The 15,090-nt window shown below is 41.3% G+C and overlaps 1 protein-coding gene across 4 annotated transcripts in view; it reads left to right on the top strand.

Moving 5' to 3' along the window:
* Positions 1 to 15,090, top strand: part of ESRRG (estrogen related receptor gamma) — a 633,225-nt gene that overhangs the window by 78,583 nt on the left and 539,552 nt on the right. For all 4 annotated transcript variants that reach the window (XM_075204251.1, XM_075204255.1, XM_075204249.1 and 1 more), the window contains exon 2: positions 10,376 to 10,409. The gene's annotated coding sequence lies outside the window, so the exon portion shown is untranslated. The remainder of the gene's footprint in view (positions 1 to 10,375; positions 10,410 to 15,090) is intronic.

Raw genomic sequence — 15,090 nt, 5'->3', positions numbered from 1 at the left:
GTTGGGTACTCTGGCACCTGGAAATGGGCGTGATGTCCGGCACCACATCACGGGGAATTGAATTAGAATAATAGTTATATATTATTGTATTGCATTGTCCTCTGCTATCATATACTGCTCTGTGATACCATATGCAGTACTGCATTGTCCTGGGCAATACTATACTGCTCTGTGATACCAAATGCAGTACTGCATTGTCCTGGGCTATCGTATACTGCTCTGTGATACCATATGCAATACTGCATTGTTTTGGACTATCATTTACTGCTTTGTGATACCGGATGCAGTACTGCATTGTCCTGGGCTATCATATGCTGCTCTGTGATACCATATGCAGCATTCTGTTGTCCTGTGTTATTATGTTTTGCTGTTTGACACAATCCTGTATATTTACTAAACTGCATGTTTGAAAAACTGGAGATGTTGCCTATACAACCAATCAGATTCTAGTTAGCATTTATTTAGTACATTCCACAAAATGACAGCTGGAATCTGATTGGTTGCTACAGGCAACATCTCCTCTTCTTCAAACCCGCAGTTTAGTAAATAAACCCCAAAGTCCTTTTCAAAAGAACAAAAGTAGAATATGTTGGAACCTAAAGGTGTGGTATGTTCACAGTTTGGTATAAAATCAATGATAAAGTAACATTTCCTACGGGGTGAAAGAGAGCTCACTTCCTCCATATATGCTTATCATGGAACTCACTCTCCTCAAGTGGAATGCGACCACTTCTATAAATGAAGAACAAAGTCATTCCAAACCATTAAACCGGAGTGCTTATTTATTGGATTTAAATAAAATATAGTGACACATACAATGCGCTCCGTGACTTGATGGGTCACTTCATCAGGTAAGTGTGTCTGACACACCCCCTGAGTCACACGCTGTGTATGAATGACTACATGTTCTGCGTAATATGATTGGCGCTATATAAATCATAATAATAATAACAATGTTTTGCTATTTTCATTTTATTTTAATATTTTGAGTTCCACAGTAAACCCATACTAGCAGGATGTTGTTTCTCAACCCTCTGATAAATTGATCTATTATTTGTATCATTTATTTGATACTAAGCAAACTTTGTGAATCTTCCCAACACTTTTCTTCGTTTGACAACCTTCAGGTCCAATTGAGTAGCCGCGAGCCAGCCCGAGTCTCCGGCAACAGTCACATTCAGGTTGAAATCCCACATGACGACTGTTTGTAATTATTACTATTGTTATCTCTTATTTATAAAGAGCCAACATTATTACGTACCACTGTTTAATGAGGGGATTGTGATGGAAATAAACAACATACAAGACATCAAGTAGACGCCCTACCCAAATAAATTTTACAGTCTAAGGGGGAGTTGGATTCAGTGCTAAGTCCCGTTGGAGACTCCGCTGGTTTTTAGGGTAAATTACTGATTTTTGTGAGCAAAGATAAGCAATGTTTTAGATACTGAGCACATCAAGCGAGGATCCGATGGAAATTCACACCCCTAAACGTTTATGGGGAACAATTAACAAATAAGGTAGTGTCATAGGGCCTGATTCATTAAGGAAAGTTAAGCAAAAAATTGAGTACGTTTTCTTACTTAACTTTTCTGGACAATACCATGTTGCAATACAAGAGGTGCAAATTAGTTTATTGTTTTGCACATAAGGAAAATACTGGCTGTTTTTTCATGTAGCACACAAATACTTGATAGCTTATTTGTACACTGAAATGTAAAGTTGATCTAGGAAAAAAAAGCTTGTAGTTAACTAATGCGTAAAATAAAAAAACTCATTTGCACCCCTTGCATTGTAACATGGTTTTGTCCAGGAGAAAACTTAAGTAAAAAAAATAAATGAGTACTTTCCTTAATGGATCAGGCCCATAACAATTATTTACATGACTTGACGACTTTGGTTGTCAAAACAATGAGAAACAGTTCTATCATCATCATCAGCAGCTATTTATATCAACATTTACATCTTATACCAAAATACTACACTATATTGCAGGCTCTTTCTTAGCTTTCAGCAGTTGTTTGGAACCTTGGGCCTGATTCATTAAGGATTTTAACTTCTTATTTCTGTCTCATGGACAAAACCATGTTACAATGCAAATTAGCATTCTGTTTGGCACATAAGTTAAATACTGACTGTTTTTTCATGAAGCACACAAATACTTGATAGCTTATTTGTACACTGAAATGTAAAGTTGATATTTGTGGGCTACATGAAAAAACAGTCAGTATTTAACTTATATGCAAAACAGAAAACTAATTTGCACCCCTTGCATTGTAACATGGTTTTGTCCAGGAAACTTAAATAAGAAACTTCTTAATTTAAGTACCTTAATGAATCAGGCCCCTTGTCTTTATTGTATACTACACCATTCTGCATACTCTGCGGTGTGACTCCCTACACCACTCTCGGGTACTGCTACCTACTGTCCTGAGCAGGATGGAAATCAATTAGGATGTAGCTAGTAGAGCTTTGTAAAACCGCACAGTGAAGTATACAGTTAATTCCATCAGATTCTGATCTCATTTAGCTCTCACGTCCTAAGCAGTCCTCCATTTGTAAGGTCACATTTGCATGAAGGTTTAATGATAGTAGACATAGATTAGTACAATTTTGCCTAATCCTTCATCAGTACAATGTACATTTGGTAAGGAAAAAGCGGGACGGTCGCACTCCACTAACTTTACGAAAATTCCCCAAGCAGGCTGAATTTCTTGGATAGATTATATATTATAATCTTGTTATTGCTCCTGATAGATTGCAATTATGATTAATTCTCCCCGACAGCACTAAAAACTGTCAAATGCAGAAAAGGCCATAGGAGGAATAAAACATCTACCCATGGGTAGCATTTGAAACATATTAATAAAAGGTGAAGCTTGAATCAAACTGACATATAGATCTAAGCACAGATTGGGAGAGTGTATCTTTATTACTTAACTAAAACGGCTCTATCCTAGCTTGGCGCAATTAATAGGAGGGGGGGGGGAAATCCGTTATGGTAAACTTCTCGTTTTATTTCTAATGCTGTGATACAGTATTCAGCAATAAAAAAAAAAATGACACTTTTCGCTTACGCGGGGGGACGGTCACCGGCCTTGCAAATTTAATTTTTAGCTTCACTAGGCCAGTGTATTGAGCCAAAAAAGTATTATAGCCTAGTTTAAATTTAAATTTAATGACATTGATATATTCTAAATATTCAATGAAAACGGTCGGACACAGATGCAGGACGCTGAGGGGCTGAGAGGAAATGTAACTTTGCGAGAGGCGAGAGTTCTGGCTGGCAGCACACACAAATGACTTGGGCTAGGGGTTTGTCGAGGACTAGACAGCGTTGTGTGATAGAACTTGGTCTTATTACTCGCTGGACAACATAATCGTTCGGTGTTTGCCGAGTTGTTTGGGAAGCTAGGCTGTGTGACTTAATTGAGAGGCCTGTAAGTGTTTAGTTTTTAGATATTATACTAATGCCTTCTGGAATGTTGTCTGCATTTATTGGTGACCACTTTGCTTAACATTAAATTGCATTATCAGTCCTGCTCTGCAACCTATTATTATTATTTTTACCATTTATTTATATAGCGCCACTAATTCCGCAGCGCTGTACAGAGAACTCACTCACATGAGTCCCTGCCCCATTGGAGCTTACAGTCTAAATTCCCTAACATACACACACAGACACACACACACACACAGACCGACAGACTAGGGTCAATTTGTTAACAGCCAATTGACTTACCAGTATGTTTTTGGAGTGTGGGAGGAAACCAGAGCACCTGGAAGAAGCCCATGCAAACACGGGGAGAACATACAAACTCCTCAAAGATAAGGCCATGGTCGGGAATTGAACTCATGACCCAAGTGCTGTAAGGCAGAAGTGCTAACCACTGAGCCACCGTGATGCCCCAACCTTGAAATTGTTTTCTTACACTGTGACCTTCCGGTCAAATTTAAGCACTGCAACAACACAGATTTTGTACAAGAGCAGGAACAATATACTTATTGCGCCAATTGTAGCTTGTTATTAATGGATTGGAGAAATATTATATACTGTACTTATTGCATATGTGACAACTTTACTCCTCTAACCGTCCGGGAGATGCTGGAGGGGAAGTCAAGTGGAAAATGAGGGGATAATGGCGATGCAAAGCACATTTTGTTATTGTCCCTTGCGGCAGATTGCATTGATCGCATAATCGCGCCCCAGTTTGGGGCCAAAATTATGAGAATCACTACCAATCGCATAATGGAGGCTGACATCAAGCCCACTTCATTAGGAAGTGGGCAGGATGTGGATGGATAACTTGTTCTCCCGGGAGTCCGAGAGATTCATAGAAAATTCAGGAGTCTGCTGTACATTATTATTATTCTTTATTTGTTAGGCGCCACAAGAGTTCCGTAGCGCCGTACACAGCACAAACAGTAGACTAAACAAGGTGAAACATTACAAATAGTAAACAAAAAAAAATACCAAAACTTCAGAGACTCCAGGCAGACTAATGCAGTAAAGACGGAGCAGAAGAACAGGTATGGAGAACAAAGGGAAGAGGGCCCTGCTCATATGAGCTTACATCCTAAGGGAGGGTAGACAGAACTCAGGCACACAGGGAGCAAGTTGAAGTAAGTGGTGAGAGAACAGGGGGGCAGGGGGGAGAGGGGAGAACAGGCAGAGGAGATGAGGGGGTTAGGTGGAAGGTTGGTAAGCCTTTAGGAACAGGTAAGTTTTGAGTGCCCGCTTGAAGGAGGACAGATTGGGAGAAAGACGGATGGAGCGAGGGAGGTCGTTCCAGTGCAGGGGGGCAGCACGGGAGAAGTCTTGGATTCTCGAGTGGGAATAGGTGATCAGAGTGGAGGAGAGGCGACGGTCATTGGCTGAGCGCAGGGAGCAGGCAGGAGTGTGAATGGAGAGGAGATTAGAGATATAGGGGGCAGTAGACTGGGAGAGAGCCTTGTAAGTGGTGGTCAGGAGTTTGAAAAGGATTCTGTAAAGAATGGGGAGCCAGTGTAGGGCGAGGCAGACGAGGAGCGGCGAGAAAGGAAGATGAGTCTTGCAGCCGCATTGAGTATAGAGCGGAGGGGAACGAGATGGGAGTGGGGGAGGCTGGTAAGGAGGAGGTTGCAATAATCAAGGCGGGAGATGATGAGAACATAGGCAAGTATGACGTATTGCACTGTGAAAATTATATACTTTTTGCACTGTCCGTAGTGCTGCACATGTCATGGTGAAAGATATATGGTGGGCTGTTTGGTGGCTCAGTGGTTAGCACTTCTGCCTCACAGCACTAGAGTCATGAGTTCGATTCCCAACCATGGCCTTTTATGTGTGTAGTTTGTATGTTCCCACCGTGTTTGCGTGGGTTTCCTCCGGGTGCTCCGGTTTCTTCCCATACTCCAAATACATACAAGTAGGTTAATTGGCTGCTATTAAATTGACCTTAGTGCGTGTCTGTGTGTGTATATTAGGGGATTTAGACTGTAAGTTCCAATGGGGCAGGGACTGATGTGAGTGAGTTCTCTGTACAGCGCTGCGGAACTAGTGGTGCTATAAAAAAGAAAGCTGATGATGATGAACTTGACTTGCAGAGTATGATAAAAACATTAGACTCACATAACACCAAATTGTCCAGCATGTTTTATAGCTCCAGGCCCATTATATACAGCCCAGATGTCCAGCACATTCATCCCCAGGCCCACCACATATAGTCCTAGTGCACACCATACACTTATAGCCTATAGCCTCTTGTTACCATAGTATAATATCACCAAGCCACATAGTCCCATGGGAAAATATAAATTCCCCTGGCTCCATACCAACTAATACCAGTTGCTCCTAGGATGCAATGGTTCACACAAAGTGTATACTGTAATATATGAATGCATATATTAGATATATATATCATTACATATACTGTATCAGTCAGTTACACACATCAGTCAGTTACATACATCAATCAATCAATCAGTTATACACATCTGTGGGCATCCCAGTGGCTTAGTGGTTAACACTTCTGTCTCACAGCACTTGGGTCATGAGTTCGATTCCCGACCATGGCCTTATCTGTGTGGAGTTTGTATGTTCTCCCCGTGATTGAGTGGGTTTCCTCTGGGTGCTCCGGTTTCCTCCCACACTCCAAAAAAATACTAAATGGTTGCTATTAAATTGCCCTTAGTCTCTCTTGGTCTGTGTGTGTGTATATGTTAGGGAATTTAGATTGTAAGCTCCAATGGGGCAGGGATTGAAGTGAATGAGTTCTCTGTACAGCGCTGCGGAATTAGTGGCGCTATATAAATAAACAGATGATGATGATGATATAATGTGCATTCATACTGTTTATTGTTAATGGTTGTCTGTGTGATGACTGTTATCTTCAAGCATACCTCCCAGCTGTCCCGATTTTGGCAGAACATCCTGATTCTAGGGGCTTAACAAAATGTGTAGTTTTACACTAATTTGCTCATTTGTGGGCAGGGCTTATTTGTCCCAATTTCGTGATTCTCAGTGTTGGAAAGTAAGTATGTAATCAAGTTTAAAAACAATACAAGTTGTATATAGATGATACAATTTAATGGCTAAGAAGTAGCTTATTTTACATGTAGACTTGAGCAAATGTTTTAGTTTTTTTATCATTTATCCCAACATTTAGAATCACAAAATTAGGATAAAATAAGCCCCACCCAAACCCCACCCACACACATGGGCTAATTATGTTAAAACCCCTCCCACTTTTGGTTAAATCCCGCTCCTTTTGAGAGCCGCGAATCGGGATGTCAAAATATGTGTATCAGAAGTGAGATAAGTGTTATGTACATGTTAGTGTAAAACACTTACTTATCATTATCACCATCACCATTTATTTATATAGCGCCACTGATTCCGCAGCGCTGTACAGAGAACTCACTCACATCAGTCCCTGCCCCATTGGAGCATACAGTCTAAATTCCCTAATATACACACACACACACACACTACAGAGAAAGAGACTAGGGTCAATTTTGATAGCAGCCAATTAACCTACCAGTATGTTTGTTTTTTGGAGTGTGGGAGGAAACCGGAGCACCCGGAGGAAACCCACGCTAACACATGGAGAACATACAAACTCCACACAGATAAGGCCATGGTCGGGAATTGAACTCATGACCCCAGCGCTGTGAGGCAGAAGTGCTAACCACTGAGCCACCATGCTCAGTTTGTTGAATAATTACAATGTGAATTTCATTATAGTTTGATTTGAAATGTTTGTATGTATCCTAAGAGCAATTTTATTCTTGTGCCGGTTAATCATGACTCTCAAGGTGAGCTCACTGCATGTAAATGTGAGATCTATGTACGTTTATTGCAATTTGTTTTTATATATATATTTGTTTTAGTTACTTTTTTGCCAGCGAAAAGGATAACTTATTGCTTCAATTACATCAGGAAAGTCGTACAGGTAATACCTTGGTAATTCAGAAACTACTGCTCAAGGCAGATTGGAAAGCACGGAATCGTTTTACATTGGGACTATATATAGTTAGTCAAATGAATGAATGATAGAAGTCAATCAAGATCAACCTTCTTAAATTGCTACACTGTCAGTTCAAGGAAAAGGCAGAAGGACAATAACGTCAGTTTAAGTCTTTCACAATTCTGTCAGGGCGTGATGGGACTTGTAGTCCTTTATAACTGGAGAGCCTGAGGTTACTTACCACTAATCTGATTAGTTGCTAATGACTGCTGTGACTGGCGTGGCATCCTGGGACTTGTAGTTCTGCTACAGCTGGAAAGTGGAACATTGCCTTAGAATGCTCTAAAGAGATTTATCATTATATCTAGAGAAGAGCCGAATTTTCATAAACTCGTACCCCATTGGGACGTCAAATTTAGCCTGTTATCTCTGCTGAACTTGGCCTGGTGTTCCCAGTACTGCACGGACTGCATCACACTGCAAAACTCAGTTCATTCCACAAAATACATATCTACAATTATAATGCAGAATGGAATTCCATGGAATGGGGGGGGGGGGGTGCAAAGGCAGAATTTAAAGATTGTATCTAGTTATGTTATATTTAGATATCTGGCACTCATTTATATAGGGCCAACATACATGCAGTGCTTTGCAATTGGCAACAAACACAGGCTGAGTATTAATAAAGCGGTAAGAGAGCTTGTACGCTTATAATCTATAGGGAAATAAGTCTATACGATCTTACAAATGTACCATTTATAGCACTGTGGATGATGTATTACAGGGGACCTACTACAGATTAACTGTACAGTTCTCTTTAAATAGGAAGTTATTGGTTAATATGATTATCGTCAAATGTCAACTTTTTTTTTGATTATTGTGGTAACATTTTAGAAAATATAGATATTGGTCTTTCAATGTTTACAGATTGCAACAGGGAAATATTGGATCACACGTTGTTTGCAGAACATTTTCGCCTATTTCCATTTAAGGTTATGGTGGCAACTTGCAAGCTATCACATGTGGTCCCTGACTCTTCCAAAGGGCCACATATTTACATTTAGTGCCTGCTGCCTTATTTGATATCTCTGGAACACCACTGTCTCAAACAATAGCCCCATTGCCACCACTCCGATATCCTACCTCCTATCTGTTCCGATTTTGAGATTTTGACGGGATATGCCGAATCACGGGTCACAAATGGGATGGGGCTTAACAGGATAGTGGGTGGAGTTCTGAAAACAAAAATATGTCCATGTGTTGGCGGAATTTGGCCACAACGGGGTGCGGGGCTTATGTTGTTCCAGTTTCGGGATCCTGAATGTTGGGAGGTATACAATATCATCCTCCCCTTTCTCCACTTGTTCACCCCCTTCCAGCTTTTTATTTTCTTACAACTCTTCCAACCTTCATCTATTTCCCCAAGTCTCCACACTCTCAGCTTACTTCATGGACCCCGTTGTCCAATCGCCAGGACTATATCTGCACCACTTTCCATCCCAATCTTCTCTTCAAATTACCCCATATTCCCTAACAAGATCCATTATCTCTCACAGCCTCCACTGCTCCAAACATACATAAAACATCCATTTGCCTCACATTAATAATCAGTGAGGTACCCCGCTAACACCTCCATCATCGTGATTTACATCGCCTACCAGTACTAGCAATAGTGAGTGTATGGAAGACATCACGCTTTGTATTATGGCAGATGGCGTGCAGTGTCCAATGTCTCCTGGTTCTATTAATAGTCTGGTGCCATAGCTGGCGTAGAGCGAGAAATTTACCAGCTACTGAGGCCTGCAGGTCACTAGTTAGATACCAGTAACTACATATAACTAAGGATATTGTCAATTGATCTTTAAAGAAGGCCTATTTTGTTTTATAAATTAGTACTAATTGGGTAGAATTTATGGACTTTTCAAAGGGTTGGATATGAAATGTCGACAGTCATAATGTCTACATGTTCATATTGTTGACACAGTTAAAATGTCGACATGTAAAATGTGGGCAGGCTTCTGAAGTCTATATTCAAAATGTCGACCTAAATCACTAGATTTAAAACGGCAACACATGAAAAAAAAGAAAAGAAAAGACGGCATAAATGTAAAAAAACAACAAAAAAACGCCCCCCACCCCAAACAGTTTGACCAATCCTGGTAGTGGTACCAGCACAATCAGGAGACAAAAAGCATGAGGTCCTCCTGATTTTACCATTACCAACACTAGGCTAGGCTATAGCAGGGAAACCCGCAGCTTGGAGTCCCACTGACATAATGCCAAACCAGGCCAATCATGGATTCCCTCGAGACATCTGGTCCGCAACAAAAAATGCGGACCCCCAGGTTTAACCAGCCCAGTGCTGATAGCACTAGGACTCTTCCCACACCCCTGGGGTGGTGGGTGTGGGGTTATAATGATAAATTAAATGTATAAATCCATCTAGTCCCTGGTGCACTACAGGTTCCAGCATGCACAGGCTGCTATTAAGTGTTTGGGCATGCTGGCACTTGTAGTACTACAAGCACCAGCATATCCCTGCCGTGCCCAATCAGACTCTCCCACAGCATTCAAATTTATGGGTTTATAAAAATCTTTTTATTAGAGCGTAATACCACTCACACTAACACACCCTTACAATTGTCCCAATCTACACTCTGAGCCACACTGGCTCCTCGTCTCAGCTGGGCTCTCCTCCAATTAGCATGTAAGCTCTCCTCCCTACCCTTTGTCTTCCTTCATGTCTGCATTTATTTAGTCTACCTTGTATGTCCCTGTTCTGTGCAGGTCCTGTTTTCCCCACTGTGGACTGTGGACAGTGAGGCTATAATAATAATAATAATAATAATAATAATGCATTAAACAAATCTTTCCATTACTTGATGTGAACTACTAGTAAAACACAAACTATTTTTCTGTTTTTACAGATTTCACATGACAAAATATCCACAGTAACCCAAGGTAAGACATTACTTCTAAATCAAGTATGTTTTGCTGATTATATTGAGAAGATGATTGGACGTGGCTGAGTATCTCTGACAGGGTGACCGAGAGTGCTGGAGAGTGGAAACTTCTCTAGGTCTCATGTTTCAGCGATGTCGCTGGTCTTTTAAAGGCTGCCTCAATGTTGCAATTGTTCCTAATACATTTATAGACTCCCTCAGTGATGTCACTGGTACCTACTGAACTGATAGACTGTTGCATTAATGTCACTGGTCCCTAGTGAATGGATAGGCTGCCTTGTTAATGTCACTAGTCTCTAGTGAATAGATAGGCTGCCTCAGTGATGTCATTGGTCTCTAGGGTATTGATAGGCTGCCTCAGTGATGTCACTGGTCTCTAGGGTATTGATAGGCTGCCTCAGTGATGTCATTGGTCTCTAGGGTATTGATAGGCTGCCTCAGTGATGTCACTGGTCTCTAGGGTATTGATAGGCTGCCTCAGTGATGTCACTGGTCTCTAATGAATTGATAGGCTGCCTCAGTGATGTCACTGGTCTCTAATGAATGGATAGGCTGCCTCAGTGATGTCATTGGTCTCTAGGGTATTGATAGGCTGCCTCAGTGATGTCACTGGTCTCTAGGGTATTGATAGGCTGCCTCAGTGATGTCACTGGTCTCTAGGGTATTGATAGGCTGCCTCAGTGATGTCACTGGTCTCTAATGAATGGATAGGCTGCCTCAGTGATGTCACTGGTCTCTAATGAATGGATAGGCTGCCTCAGTGATGTCACTGGTCTCTAATGAATTGAAAGGCTGCCTCAGTGATGTCACTGGTCTCTAATGAATTAATAGGCTGCCTCAGTGATGTCACTGGTCTCTAATGAATTGATAGGCTGCCTCAGTGATGTCACTGGTCTCTAATGATTTGATAGGCTATTTACTCAGTAATGCATTTGTGCCCTGGTGAATTGATAGCTACCTCAGCATTGTCGCTGGTTCGCTGGCCTCTAGAGCAGGTCTGACCAACCTGTGACTCTTGAGGTGTTGTGACACTATAAACCCCAGCATGCTTTGTGAGTAGATAGCCTGCTGGGATTTGTAGTTTCACAAGACCTGGAGAGCCACAAGTTAGCCAGACTTGCTCTAGTGAATTTTTTAGTTACCTTGGTGACGTCAATAATTCCTAAAAAGTTGATAGGCTGCCTTAGTGATGCCACAGGTCTCTAGTTAATTCATAGGCTATTACAATGATGTCATTAGTTCCTAGTGAATTGGAATGGGTACCTGAGTAATATCACTGGTACTAAGTGAATTAATAGGCTGCCTAGTTAATTCATAGACTACCACAGTGATGTCATTAGTTGCTAAGAAATTGATAGGCTACCTCAGTGATGTCACTGCTTTCTACTGAACTGATAGGCTACCTCAGTGATGTCATTAGTTCTTAGTTAATTGATAGACTTCAGTATCTAAAAACTGTCTGTGCCAACGAAATTTCTTCCACATGTATAGGCGATGGGTACATTCAATTGTAATAAAATAGAGACATTGTTCAGGGCCAAAATATCCAGGGCGGCACCCTCAAAACTTTAGGCTGTCCCTGTTATACAGGGTCACATGGAAACCTCTAATATTATTATTCCGTTGTTTCTAGATACAAGAGAGTATTCATCGCACCAATATAGAGTCATGTACTTGTCTTCCTGACGTGTTCTCAGTCCTGATAGCATAGACAGGGCTCCTGTCATTGTGCTGAGTGACATTCTATCACAGCCCAGTGATTTCTACTTGTGACGCTCTGTGATTCGCGAGGTTGACTTTTATAATAATCACAAAGTATATTTTGACGTTTTATGTTACATTTTATGCAATAACATAAACACACAGTTCATAGCATCATAAAACCCAGCGCAGAACAGTTCCAATAGATATTGGTTATTACTTTTCAGGACATTGCAGAATTGTATTTATCTCCTTCCATAGACAGATATGTGCTCCGCGCTGTGCGGTTTAAAAATGGGGTGCGCTATATAGTCACGACAATATAAGGTGGCAGATGGCAGTCATTCAGACATTACCCCCCAGCCACCCAGACATTGCCACTGACAGCCGTCACTGCTCAACATACATGTACATTATCCAGAATGTACCTATAGAGAGCCCACGGATCGCCTCTCCTGCTCCCCAGGACCGTCCATGGTTCTGTTATTTGGAGGACAGTAGTTTATGGTAAAAACAATATTGGCGGGCGCTGTGTAAAATGATCTTTATTTGTCGCTGTACTTAAATCTCAATCCCCATCATGTCACCGTTATTGAATTAACATAATTTTTTGCCTTTTAATTTCTCCTCTTTGATGTTAACTTGTAGAGTGCAAAAAATAAGGATATAGACTAGAGTGAAATTGTTATCTACCATGCAGAAAAATAGGGACTATATTTAGAGATGCTCAGGCTCGGTTCCTCGAGAACCGAACACACCTGAACTTAGGGGATCCGAGTACCGAGCCCTCGGAATTGAAAACGAGGCAAAACGTCATCTTGACGTCGTCAGATCTCTGATCTCGCGAGTTTTGAATTCCTTTTAAAGCTCCAACATAACGGTGGGTGGGAGGGAGGGTGGACCCCCATTTATCTTTTCTGCCACTGCTTTGTGCCAATGTGTCCTAGATGTGCTAGGAACTGCCGTGTGTTTGTGTCATTGCTCTGTTGCTTACCATCCATCCAGGTCAATGCAGTTATTGTCCAAAAGTGTATAAAAATAATATTGTGACCTGTGAGGTGGTCTAAATTGACTGCAAATGACTTGAAATTAGTGTTATTGAGGTTAATAATAATGTAAAAAAAAGAGCAAAATTATGTGATTTTAGCATATTTTAGGATTTTTTCTAAAAATTCCAAAACCGAAACCAAAACACACAAGGGTGCTCTGGTTTCCTCCCACATTCCAAAAACATACTAGTAGCTTAATTGGCTGCTATCAAATTGACCCTAGTCTGTCTGTCTGTGTGTATGTTAGGGAATTTAGACTGTAAGCTCCAAAGGGGCAGGGACTGATGTGAGATCTCTGTACAGCGCTGCGGAATTAGTGGCGCTATATAAATACCTGATGATGATATGTTTATATTTTTATTCTTAGCTGTTTTCTTACATGGGGGCCCCTGGTTGACCTACGTAAACGGCACCCCTACAAAATTTCACCTTGAGAGCTTGCCAAACGGACATCCAGTTTTCCGCTTACATGATATTCCTTCGTCCAGCCCACCCCCTTTATTCTACTAGCTGACACGGTGTCTGCTTGTTTTTCGAAAACATTTCCTTTGGAGATTTTACTGTAACAAAACTATCATGCTGGTATAATAAAAGGCTTTGATTCTCTGCTGGTTAAAAATTGGATCTGACTCATGTGGGCTTTTATTTTGAGGGGATAATGATTACTGGGGTTAAATTTTTGTTTGTGACTTCAAGCTGTAATTCCAGTTTAATGGTGTAGTTTGTGGCTCTCTGCATGCAGTTTAAGTCTCTGCATAAGTACTAAAATCTATTATTCGTCTCCATTTGTAGACAACATAATCGTGTTGGTAAATGACAGGAGCAATTAAGTGTGTAACATTATGAAGAAATAAGGGTTCCAGGCCTCAGGAATTCACTTTATTTCCAATTACAAACCTGATAGAATGCGAGCATAAAAATTCTAGGTTCCGCTCAGATTCTTAGTGACCCTTTTGTCTGGTATAAAAGATCACTTATGCGGGAGAGAACACATAGGCCATAAATGTTTGTTCAGATTGAATTTTCTGTTTACAGATAGAAGCAGGATAAGGACAAATGTGGTTACGCCTTTGTATAGGACGCTGTTTACAATTATATTGAAGGACTGGTTAAAGCTAAAATAAGACGTCATAATCTATACTTTTTGGATGTTCTCTGGGAGCGGAGGTCCAAGGGTAAAATGCGCGGGGGGTGAATGACACGACGCAAATCATGTTCTCGCAAATTCTATTTATGACGCCCTACACCATGCGGAAACTGCTTTTTCCGCATGGTTTAGTTATTTTTAAGTAAATGTATCAGAGATATCTCCTGCATTAGGCAAAGTACCGCATTAAACCCATACTTGCCAACTCCCAAAATTTGGGTCAGACTCACGAACTCCCAGGAGAGCAGGCAAATCTCCCGCATCCCGCTACTGGCGTCTCAAAACGCCCCCCTGACAAAACGTCATATTCATCGCAGGGGGTGGGGCCAAAATTATGCCTTTGGCCGTGCCCCACACCCTCTCGCCCTCCAGTCACGCCCCTCTCCCGGAAAGAAGTTTCCCAAAGTAGGCAAGTATGATTAAACCACAGTCTTCACAATACTCAGTGGGGACTGGGATCTGGGCAATTTTATCAAGTTCCAAAGTTCTTAGCTCTTCAGGGCTGGATCCCGGTGGCTTACGTCATCTGAAGATGGCATTAGCCATTCAAATTTATGGGGAGAACATCACGAGAGAGGGACCTTAGGTGACGAATGCTCAGTACAGACTCCGGGTCAGAACCCTGAGTCTTCCTTAGGAAAGAGTCATAGCCTGGACAGCCTCATATCGGATGTGCTGTGCCGACATAAATTACTCCGAATAAGTCATCTGTCATCGTTGCGATGATACTTAACTGGACAAAAACCTGATCCTCTTTAATTAGGCCCCCAGGAGTCCAAGAG

The sequence above is a fragment of the Mixophyes fleayi genome, chromosome 3 (assembly GCF_038048845.1).
Source record: "Mixophyes fleayi isolate aMixFle1 chromosome 3, aMixFle1.hap1, whole genome shotgun sequence".
NCBI lineage: Eukaryota > Metazoa > Chordata > Amphibia > Anura > Limnodynastidae > Mixophyes > Mixophyes fleayi.
Note: the sequence above shows the minus strand (reverse complement) of the source record. Positions and strands in the feature narration are given on the sequence as shown.